The sequence below is a fragment of the Typopeltis vanoorti genome, chromosome 17 (assembly GCF_054136105.1).
Source record: "Typopeltis vanoorti isolate ZY-2024b chromosome 17, IOZ_Tvanoo_1.0, whole genome shotgun sequence".
Taxonomy (NCBI): domain Eukaryota; kingdom Metazoa; phylum Arthropoda; class Arachnida; order Uropygi; family Thelyphonidae; genus Typopeltis; species Typopeltis vanoorti.
In genome coordinates this window covers 75,322,915-75,335,116 of record NC_143565.1, presented here as the reverse complement: position 1 = coordinate 75,335,116, position 12,202 = coordinate 75,322,915, and positions in this window count along the sequence as shown.

The following is a 12,202-nucleotide window of genomic DNA, read 5'->3' as shown; positions in this document are numbered from 1 at the left end:
ACAAGGCTAATCTCTGAGTCGTTAAACTTATTCAGAACAACAGAATAGAACATTATGCGAAAACAGAGATTGAATTGATATGCCAAAATGGAACATAGTCAAAAAGTGTCTGAAGAAACAAACGTCTCTCCGCGCAATCATCCAGGAAATCTAATAATACTTCTGCAGGAATGGCAACAGTAATACCAGTGTACGAATATACCCAGAGCATTGCATGCACCTCTCTCTCTCTCTCTCTCTCTCTCTCTCCTTCTCCTCCTCCTTCAACCGCTCATGGAATTGGCAAGAGGTGATGTTCAGTGAAAGTTATTATAGTAGTTCCTACAGTAGGCGCCAGATGACTGGATACGGACATTTTATAACAATTCGTGTATCAGTCTTTTTATCGGATGAGAGAACTTGAATCTGGAGCGATGAGAAACACTGCACAGCACTATACTACAATGTTCCAAATGTAATGGAGAGTGGTGGGAATTTGATAGTTTGGGAGTGTTTTTCGTGATACAGAAATGAACTGGTTCTCCCCTTGTTTTTATTTATACCCTCATGGAAGGATAGTGAGCTTCACTTTTCAGTTAAAGCTAAACTTTCTGCACTCAAGGATTTCAAGGGCGAAAGGCCATACCTGTTTCATCAAGACAGTGCCTCTTGTCACTCAACACACTCTGTTGTGGCTTGGTTTGATGATGACAACGTATTTTTAATGGACTGATTTCGATATCTTAATCCTGTTGTTCGAACTCGATGGAAACAAGTGCAATGTTCCTTCGATGAATCGTCCACGGAGGCGAATTGCACTAATATTCTAAACAATCTTGCATGTAGAACGAAAACAAATTTTCCATGATCAGAAGTATGTAAAGTATTTATCACATAGGCTGAATTCTCTAGACACAAGGATGAAAATTCACAAAAATGAAAAAAAAATGTAATACTTTAATCCCTGTTTCCAAAATTATTGAAGATCACGCGAGAAATGAGACAAGGATCAGATTACAATATTATGTTTTAATAAGGTTGGCTGTGTTCATAATTTCTTTCTTCAGCAACTACTTGCTTGCTTTGTACAAACCAAGTTCTTCCCCAACAGGGGAAGAGGAAGAAGGCAAAGGCTGGAGGAGCAGTCAAGACGTTATAATCTGATAGTCTCTGATTATAATCTCTTGACTGCTCCTCCGGCCTTTATTCTCTAAAGAATAGAGCAGTTCGGCCATCTAAATCTCTTAATGTTGACTTAGTGATTTAGATGGCCGAACTTTTTTTTTTTTTCTTTCTAGCTTTTCTACGCATACTTTCGTGATTTCTGTTTATTTGAACCTAAACTGGTATGATATTTGTAATTTCTCTAATTGCATCCAAATATGCTAAAAATAAGAGGATTAGGTGGAAACTGTTCCTCTTCTCATTCTTAAGCTTTTACTTATTTGAATGCAGCATGGTTCGTATAAGATTCCAAGACTTCCTTCAAAACACGTCTATCATCCGTTTAAATTCTGTTTTTCATATTCTGCCATAGGATGACACTGTCATTATGAAGCATCGGTCAAGAAAACTTTCTAAGATATCGGTTTATTGACACTTATAACTTGTTTTCAGTATCCCTTCAAGATGTAATTCAGATTCTATTGATTCATTAAATTTATTTGTTGAATAATACTAATTTTGAAATAGCTGCTTTCTGTCTGTTATGAAATATAATAAAAAAAAAAGTTACTCTCGTTTTAATGCCAGTATTGGTAGACTTATTTTTGTTGTTTTATATTATTTTTGCATCTTGTCCATCTACTTCCCCTTAGATAAAGTATATCTCGCAGTATTAATCTCTTGATGTGTGGCGTTGTTCTAACCTTGTATAAAAACATATGTATTATATGAAAAGAAAACTTAAATATCACTTATTTTATAACCAATAGATAATCAATGGTTGCATGTCGAAGGTTTGAGAGATACAGAACTTGGAAGAATACAGCCTACATTAAGTGTAGGTCGCATTATTATAAGCTTCTTTGTAATGTACTTCTTAAAAGATACGAACTTTTCTCAAAATGCTGAAATTCTATTTTTATCTTTGATGAATACTTTTAATTATGTATTTTGATGAAAGTGAAGAAAGTTGAGGATAGTCTGGTACGCTTCGAGGTTGGAGATTTATGGTCACTTTCCAAACTGTTTCAATTACCACATAAGCGAGAGCTGTCGTTGGCAGACTGCCAAGAGGAGTCAATTTATGTTTATTCAGGCTTTTGCAAACATCCACTCCCGCGGTGGAACAGATGCACGTCCTGCTAGAGAGCTGGTATGCTATCACTTGGTCACCTGGCAGGGTTATGTAAAACGAAAGAAAGAAAAAAAAAACGTATTATGCCATAATTGAGTACGTCGCCGACTATGCGCATCTACACTGTCTCATCTGCTCGTGTTTCGGAAAATTTAGATTTGTATAAAGCAAGAATTCGAGGTCCTGGAACTGACAGATCGGATTCGAGAGGTTATGCGACATAGGCCAGCACTTCCGTTACACGCTTTTGTTAAAAATACTCCATTTTTAAATTTTGCAGCTTTCATTTAATCACTAACTCAGTATCGCTTTAAGTTCTAAAAGTTAATTCAATCAATGGCTCAGTTTTTCTCATGCAATCACGAATCATTACAGCTTATGACGAGAGATAAAAACAGCCATCGTTATACTCAACCACCAAATGCTCATTGACTTTCAGATTATCGTTACCAAAAATGCACAGATTTCGAGGGAAAAAAAACAGTTTATAATGAACTTAATCAGGTTTTGATTTACTAAAAATAAGTTTTTCAAGAAAAACTTCCAAAAAATTTGTATCCCAGTTGTAGAGTTGAGAATTACTCAACTCTATAACTGGGATACAAATTAATAGAGACAGATATTACGAACTATTTATTGCGAATTATCAAGTCATTTTTACAAAACTAGAGTTTCCACAATGGTTGCTATATCAATACGTGAAACTCATCGCATTGGTATAACGAGTTTATCGCATTTCGATTTGGTTACCAAATGTCTTTTTTACCTTGAACTCCAAATATACATTTTTTTTCTCACCAGTTTTTATTAAATTTCTAAGTCTGCCGAAAACAGGAATGGAATTCATCTGATGAACATGATTTCAAAGCAATAAGAAAGCTGTTATCACTTGAAACAAATGAGATATTGTAATGATAATTAATTCAGAAGAGGAAAATACTTTAAAATACGAGAATCATTATTTTACTGAAATTGCTTTCTATGACTATTTAGGCATCATAAATATGCACAAAGTATGACATCCAACGGATTTTTTTTAGATAAAATTCCGAGTTTAAAGGATTTCTACAATCCTTCTAATAAGACTAAAGAATTCATCTTCAATTAAAGATTCAGATAAATATTCCCCAAAAATTCTTCTTCTTCAGTATTATTTCTGGGAAAATTCCCATGTTACTCCTCTAAGTAAATATTATTTTTATGGCTATTTATCCTATTTTTATTTAGGAGGGCCCCTTTTTATAATATCATTGGCTTTTTACTCAATTTTTAGGTCATTACTGATGTTTTACATAGATAAATATAAGAAGAATATATAGGAGGAATAATTCGGACATACCTTTGTAGGATGTTGCTGGCTAACTTCTTATTCAGCGGATCCTAGCGTATGGCGATATACATTCATCTGCTGTTAAAGGAAGGAAATATAATCGAAAGGAAGGGAGATGTGGGAGAATTATTGGTGAGGCAAGAGGTACGTGAACTTTTTGAATTTTTTTTTATTATTTTGAAAAATAATAAAAAAAATTATTATTAAAGGTGGGCAGAGAATACTTTGGTAGGGGATGAAAAATTGAAATTTTTGGGGAAGGAGAAGGATAAGATGGGATGGAAGATCTTTAATCTTATTCCAACTTATCCTTCTCCTTCCCCCCAAAATTTCTATTTTTCACCGCCCCCTCCTCCGAAAGTATTCTTTGCCCACATTTAATAATAAAAAAATAAAAAAAACCGGATGTTTCAAAAGGTTCGTATACCCCTTGCCTCACCATTAATTCTCCCACATCCCTCTACCCCCACATTTTCCAATTCCCCCTTCCTTTCGATGATACTTCCTTCCTTTAACAGCGGATGAATGTATATCGCCATACGCTGGAACGCCGCTGAATAAGTAAAAAGCCAATGACATTATAAAAAGAGGCACTCCTAAACAAAAATAGGCTAAATACCCATGAAAATATTATTTTTCTTCTACTTCTTTTCTCTCCATATATATATATATATATATATATATTCAAAATGAGGAGATTTATCGTTTTTAAAATATAATTCTTTAAGAACAATTCAAAATTGCTTTACCTGATTAGTCTTCAACAATAATTTTTGCTAAACCACTCATCGAAAACATATGGAAAACTTTAATATAAACTTCCCCGAGTATCAAACAACACTTTATGAAATGAAAGGGGAAATGATCATCATACTTCTATCAGTGAACAGTTGAGCAAAAATCGATGTAATACAATCAAAACAAGTTACTTATTAGTTCAATGGAAGACTTTGCTCTGATTATTTCAACTATCATAATTGTTATCATAAGGTAAAAGATAGAGTTGTACACAATCGTCATATTTGGGACGCTGACAATTCAGGAGGACAAAGCTTGATTATCACTTTACTCTCTGGCGGTAATCACGAAAGATTAGATCTTTGTGAGTAATAATCGATGCGTATTAAAACGTTCACGCTAGTTGATGTAATCTATAGTAGATCAATCTAGGCGGCATCTGTAAACAAAAGACATTTGATTGCAGTGTGGTTAAATGGGACTTATTACCTTAAGGTTTTAAGTCAGACATACTTACAAAATACGGATAATTGCAACACAACACCAGCATGACAAAAAAAAAAAAAAAAAAAAAACAACTTGCCGATTGAGGATTACTTAAACATATCCGTCCGTCTGTTATTGTAAGTACAACCCCAAGTAGGCCTTTGGCCTCCCGTTGAGTTTCATAACTCACTACGAGGTGGGGTCATTACTCCCACGCTCACTTAACATATGATAATAGTTATTCTTTATTAATCTTCATCAACATAGATATATTGACCCAAAGTCTGTATAAGGAAGTCTATTCTTAAAGTTAATGTTCTGTCTAACATACAGTGGTATAAATTTTGATTCTTTATACAAAATAACTTCATTTATGAAGCTATTTCTAGCAGAAAATACTACTTATCTTAGAAATTTGATTTTAAAAGGCGTTGAAATGTCAAGCCACTTCAGGCTATCTTAATGGAGACCTAAAGTTGCTTGCAAAAAGTTCTCCTATGAGAGCAGGGTTCAGGATTATCTCATCGTAGATTAGGATTATCTCATCCTTAGTCAACACACTATTAATGTATGATTATTTTGTGACCTTTCGTGGATGGTATTCACATAAGTAAAGGCATATTTTATTCACATTGGTGTTCATGACATCATCTCTGCGTTATTTGCTACAATGATATATATGGTGCATTATTTTAAGAATAATTTCATTGATAGTGCATTTTTTGTGGTATTAAATTTCCCATGAATACATGCATTTGAATTGTATTCTACAACATATAATTTTACATAATGAGATAGAAATATTGACAATGGTAATATTGTGCATTCTAGACGGATAAATATTACGTAGTTTTATCTGAAAAAAATTATACACCCTTTTTATATGCATTTTTATATTATAATAATCACTATATATTTCTTTGAAATATGATTAAATTTTGATAATAGACAATTTCAAAAAATATAATAATATTGCAAATAGCGTGATATTTTATATTATATATTATATTAAAATATATTATAAAATATTTAAAATATTATAAAAGTTAAAAATCAGAATTGTTTTTTGAAATATGATAAAATGCATTCTAATTTAAATTAGAAAACATTTTATCATTTAAAATAATGATATTTTAAATATCATTATTTTAAAATATTGAAATATTTTAAAATAATGAAATTTACTTCAGATTTTCTCATTTTTTATGATAACTTTTATTTTATTTATTTAATTATATCCGATCTTGCAATAATATTGTAATTAGCGTGCTGATTTAACCTAAGCATTTATGCGTTTAAACTTTACAGCAACCTCCGTAGCTCAGTCGGTATAGACGTGAAGAATTTTTATCTGGTTTCTTTCGACTGAAGGTGAGTTAACCGGTCTCATACGGAGGTAGGGGGGGATTTCTCCCAGTAATTCGGGTTTTTTCATCTCTTAAAACAGACAAACCGGTCCCATTAACACACACGGCTGTACTCATACTACGCCAAGGAAGGCAACGGGAAATCGCATTGCTCATAATCATCTCCCTAGTATGATAGCATTACAGCTACCCACACCAACGATATGACTGAGAGAATAGGATAAACTTTAGGAAACGTTCTTTCTTTGTTTTTCTTTCTTCTTTTTTTTCTCCTTCAGAATGGTTGGCTAGTTTTCCTTTTTGAAAAAGTCGTGAAGACCGTGGGAAATAATCTGGTGTGTAGTGACTACTAATTGTGTATTCCAAGGATATATTTTTAATATGAGTCGGTATCGATATATCGTCATTGTGACAATATTTGTAACATTGCATTAATAGCCATTTCAAATGTGCTTGTTGAAATACATCACAGTCATTATGATCACAGGAAGTTGACACTACCAACAGCAGCAGTTTTTTTGCGTCACACTTCTTGTCAAATTATTAACTTTGATTCTTTGAACTTTAAGTAGTACGCTGCTCTCTTCGGTAAGCTTTTTTAAAACATACATCTTATTTTATTTTCTGTTTTTATATTTGGCATTTTGCCTTAATTTATATTTCCTTTCAATATTGATCTTTTAATGAATATGATAACTTTTAAACATGCTTTATGCAATACTCTAATATGCCAAGAATTTATTGTCTGCAAAATTATAATGATTTAAAATTTTTCAAATGTATATGAAACAAAAATATACGGTCTATAATTCACTTCCGTACAAGAAGGTCCTGCCAAAACTTTATAAACTCTTATTCTTGTATGCTTTTGAACTTGGTTAGGTTTAAAAATATTATTGATCATTCCTGTGATCTTTAAAAAGTTTGAAATTTTGATTTCCATATCAGCTTATTGATATTGGTAAAGATCAGTATATTGATCGTTGGTGTTCATCTTCACTTCTTGCTATGATTACTAGTCATCTGCAAACAAAAAGATACTAAGTATAGTTCCACGATCCAGTTTAAATGCTGGTTTTATATTTTTCTTCCATTTCTTTACTATTTCCTCTACATAGATATTAAATAAGAGTGGTGATACGGGGCATGCTTGACGGACCCCCCATTTTTTAATTTCCAAGCTATTTGATTGTTCTGATACATGTTAGTTATTGCAGCAAGGGCTGATTTGAAATGTTTAGATTCTTGAGCACGGTCCACTGTTTGCTTCTTAAGACTCTGTCAAAGACTTTCTCACAATTTACAAATGCTACGTGCATTTCGATGTTATATTCATAATGTTTTTCAATTAAGATTTTTAATGTAAAAGCTGGGTCAATGCACGATCGTCCTTTTATGAAGCCATTTTGTTCTTCGCAAAGTTTATCTTCTACATATGATTTAAGTTTTGAAGTTAATATTCGTGCATATAACTCATAACCAGTATTTAGAAGACTTATTCCTCTGTTTTCAGAATTGCACTTATCTCCTTTTTTATATACAGGAATGATAACTGCCTTATTTCAAATTTCTGGGATTTTTCCTTGTATATATTTATAATGGAATATATACAAGGAATATATACAAGAAGATATAATGGAATAATTTAAAAAATATATATATTTTTAAATTATTCCATTATATTTCTATATCATCAATTTCTTTTATTTGCTCTAGTTTGCCATTTATTCTTTGTGAATAAAGGTAATTAATAATTTTATCATCCTTTTAAGAGATCATGATCAAATTCTATTTCTGCACATCTAAATACCCTTCTGTCTAGTATCATATTAGCTGTTTTTCTATTAGCGATTATATAATCTATTATCCTTTAGGTTTGTTTTGTTGTTTTCAAAGTGAATTTATGGCAATCTTTATGCTTGAAAAAAAAGTATTAGTAATTTTTAAGTTATATGTGGAAAAATCCCTAAGTCTGTATCTATTTCTCTTTCATGTAGTTTCACCATTTGAAATAAAAAATAACATTTTATTTTTTGTAAATCTGAATAAAAGGCATTAATATCTTCCTTCCAATAATAGTCAGGAAGCCACGATTTATTTGTAATCTTAGTTCTAGAATTCTGTCGCATTGTAATGTGTGATATTTTTTAAAATTGATTTGTGAATAAAAATCATTACTCCTGATTTTGCTGTTTCTATTAGTGTTTTGTCTAGACTCTAGATCATGGTATTTGTGATGGACACTCCTGACATTCCAAGTAGCAACATTCCAGATATGCTTATTTTCATTATTTTTCTCCACTCATATTCGGTAACCTGTCCGAGTCATTTTCCAAAGTAACAGTCCGGTTACTTTTTTTCTTAAGACATTGGAGTAAGAAAAGATTCAGCTGGGTTGGTTACCGGCCATGGGGCCACCACCTTGGGGCATCCAAACTTGCCCGAAGTCTCCCTTTTGTACCTGCGTTTGTACGTGACCAAGCTTCCTAGTGGGGTTAGTACCCAATCTTCCACTGAGATGCAATAATGACGTCATTATGGCTGTATTTAATGCCAAAAGGTTTTTTTTTTTTTTTTTTTTTTGCTAGCTTATTCACTGTGGATCGTTCGATCATGATCATTTGTAACAGAGAATTTCCTATTTTCAAATCATTTCGAGTAATTTGGAATAATCTGAGTAAGGATAATGAATAAAAAATTTCCATAAATCCATTCACCCAGTGGGAAAGAATAATATACTTACAGACGGAGGGATATTTCGGAAAAGTAACTAAGAAGAGACATTTAATATGGATAGCTTTGTGATTCAAACGGATTTTATAATGAAGTTTCTATATAGTGTGCTTATGGAGACATAGGAAGTTGGTTTCCAAGTTCTTATTAAAACATCGAGAATTCATTTTATTGCTAGTTATTTACGAATCGGTGGATATTATTGGAAAGTGCAATTTGTAATTATATTATCTAAAGAATCGGTGATTATCCTTTTACCGGAGCTCTTATTAAATATCCTAACATAAACTGGCCATCCTCAGTTAGCAGCTTGAGAAACCGATTCTCATGGTTTGCAGAAAAAGATAAAGCTTGGTAAAATAGGAAATTTCAACGTGGTATATCTGTGGGTACGTTAATCATTTATCTTTTCTTTTTTTATGTATGCATTTTATTCTTCACTCCGGTATTTGGTTGATATCTGACAAATTTTGTTTTACCGTCTCATATATGGAAAGGCGTTTATTTCCATTTGAACATTTAGACTTCTGAAACAAGTCCAAACATAAAATGAGATATACATGATTTCGAACGGAAATGAAAAAAATAAATTATTAATAAATTTTGTAAATATTCTATTATGCCTATTCGGAAACCACTAATGTCTGCGAAGTTGTGTGTACTACCCATAACTGGTCGATGTTGTAATCCTACTGCATCTGTAATCCTACTATATTTCTACAAAATCACCATTAGGAGGGGAAAAATATAAGTTATTTTAGCCTATTCATCAATGGTATAAATTTTTGTATTGTCAGTCGATTATTATTCAGAGGTTAGCAACTGTGTTAACTTCAATCCGTTTGTCAAACAACCCAGTAATCTTTAAATTACGTCATTGGTGCGTAGAAAACGGTATTCACGACATTAACTGCAGGGAGAAATATATTTTGGTAAATAAAGTCGGGTACTGTGATGTGCATAAAATTATTTTCCAAAAGAAGGTTGTCCATATCTAGGAAGCAAATATAGGAATATAAAAGGAAGACTGACAAGAAGCATCACTTGAACGCTGATGGGTAACTATAAAAAAGGTAGATCGATTGTTTCAGATCTTAAGCTGTTGTTAATGAAAGGACTTGAGACTCTTATCAGAAAGTGAAAGGAGAAAAATGATTGCAGATTAATGATAACAGAATACACAATGATGTGTGTGATCATTTCTCATATAATCGTCAAAAATGTTCTGTTGAGATGATAAAATATATAAAATGATAAAAAAAGTGACTATAGGGATGTGCCCCGGTAAACCAAGGGTTGGTTTATAGATTTCGGCAATGTAAGAAAGGGTTATTTCTTTAATATTCAGAAATAATTAGCTTTAAAACATGCTACAACACCTTTAATTAGAAATTTAAGTGCCAAAGATATATATAGAATACTTTCGTACAGATTTTAAGGCATCTTTAAAGGATTGCTGAGCTTTGAGTTGTACTGCATAACAAATGTAATAAATGGTTGAAAGTGTTTCACTTGATTATATTATAAATTAAAGATTCCAAGAAATTATATACTTGTTTTAATCCTTTATCCGAGTGCAAGCAAACAATGTTTGCGCCTGAAGTATCTTTCAGGACTGGGGCAACTCGTGGCAAAATGACTTCACATCGTTTGCCTTAGTATTCCATAATGCAAAGCATATCTCCTTGTGGACATGTATAATGCTATGCATTATGGGAAGGGTCACTACTCAGACCGGTTTCGACCTTTATTGAGGTTTCGTCAGTGGGAGCCAGACCAAATTTAAGTGCCAAAGATATATACAGTACTAAGGTGAAAGTAATGGAGAAGTCATATTTTCCTAAAAGATGTCACACCTTATTATTAAAATACTCTGGATTAGAGATAAATAGTTGTTGAAAGTTTTTCACTTGGTTTTTTAAAGTTTTTCAAAACAAATATGACTTTTGCATTACTTCAACCTTAGTATCTCACCTCTGGGTCTGGCTCCCACTGATGAGACCTCAATAAAGGTCGAAATCGGTCTGGGTAGTGGTCCTCCCCATAATGCATAGCATTATTCTGTCTACAAGGAGATGTGCTTTCCATTATGGGATACTAAGGAAAGTGATGTGAAGTCATACCACCTTTGCCACGAGTTGCCCCAGTCCTGAAAGATACTTCAGGCAGACTTTGTTTGCTTACACTTGGATAATGGAGTAAACCAAGTATATAATTTCTTGTTATCTTTAAATGTAATAAGTTTTATAAAGTCAGTTGCGCCGAATTTTTGAATGTGATCGATTAATATTAATGTTGATACTGTGGAGTAGGCTAAGAGTAATATAATTTGGAAATCCTACATTAATGATCGCATTTCGTGCTACTTCGGACATTGAAAGAGGATGAAATTCATCCCCACCTAAAGAAGTCACAACGAACTGAATTAAAGATAAATCTCACTGATTTTAACTGATTGATTTAGTTCGGCTGCTTGATTCACCTGCTAATTTAGTTGGCTGTCACATCACTTTCCTTCATAACTTCCGTATTTGTAGGACAATAAAAATGTCTTTTCGGTGATGTGTTCTCCAATCAAATTTGAAGTGTAACATAAGTTTTCATGAACTTCAGTTCAATTTATGGGATGCACGATTGGGTGCAACAAAGCTCGAAGTTTTGGGAAACTTGCAAATAAAACAGGTAGCCCATATAGGCTTGGTGTGTGCAGGTAAAACATTTTAATTTGGACAAAGTTTCCGTTCGTCGGTCAGCTTGTAATATTATCTAAGAAGCTTATGGATTTACTTTTTTAAAGATGTTGTGGTCCTTCATTGCTGGAATGTGTATGGTATCCGATAATAATCATGTTATTTTATTATTTTATTCTTTATTATTATATTCTCTTATGAGTGTATAATTGCGGTTTTGCGGGATGAAAAAAAAAAACTCTCTATCCTATGAGCCCGGCTAACTCACGTTCATTTGAAAGCTCTAATAAAGCTTCTTCGCATCCTAGGCAGTATTCGAACTCAGATCTTTCCAACCAAAGGGCATGTCAAACCCGAATGAGCCGTATAGGTTAACCTCCACAGTGAAGAAACAAAATATGTAATAACAATTTTGAAGGGAGTATACGGACCCCACTCCACACGTGGAAAGATTTATGTATGTGAAACTGTATGTGAGAAGCATTATTATATTGAGGACAGATAGTTTTGTCTTTCTTTTAACTATTCACTTAAGGGAAGATACGAATTTATTACACCCATCGTAACTGATCAGGTATAT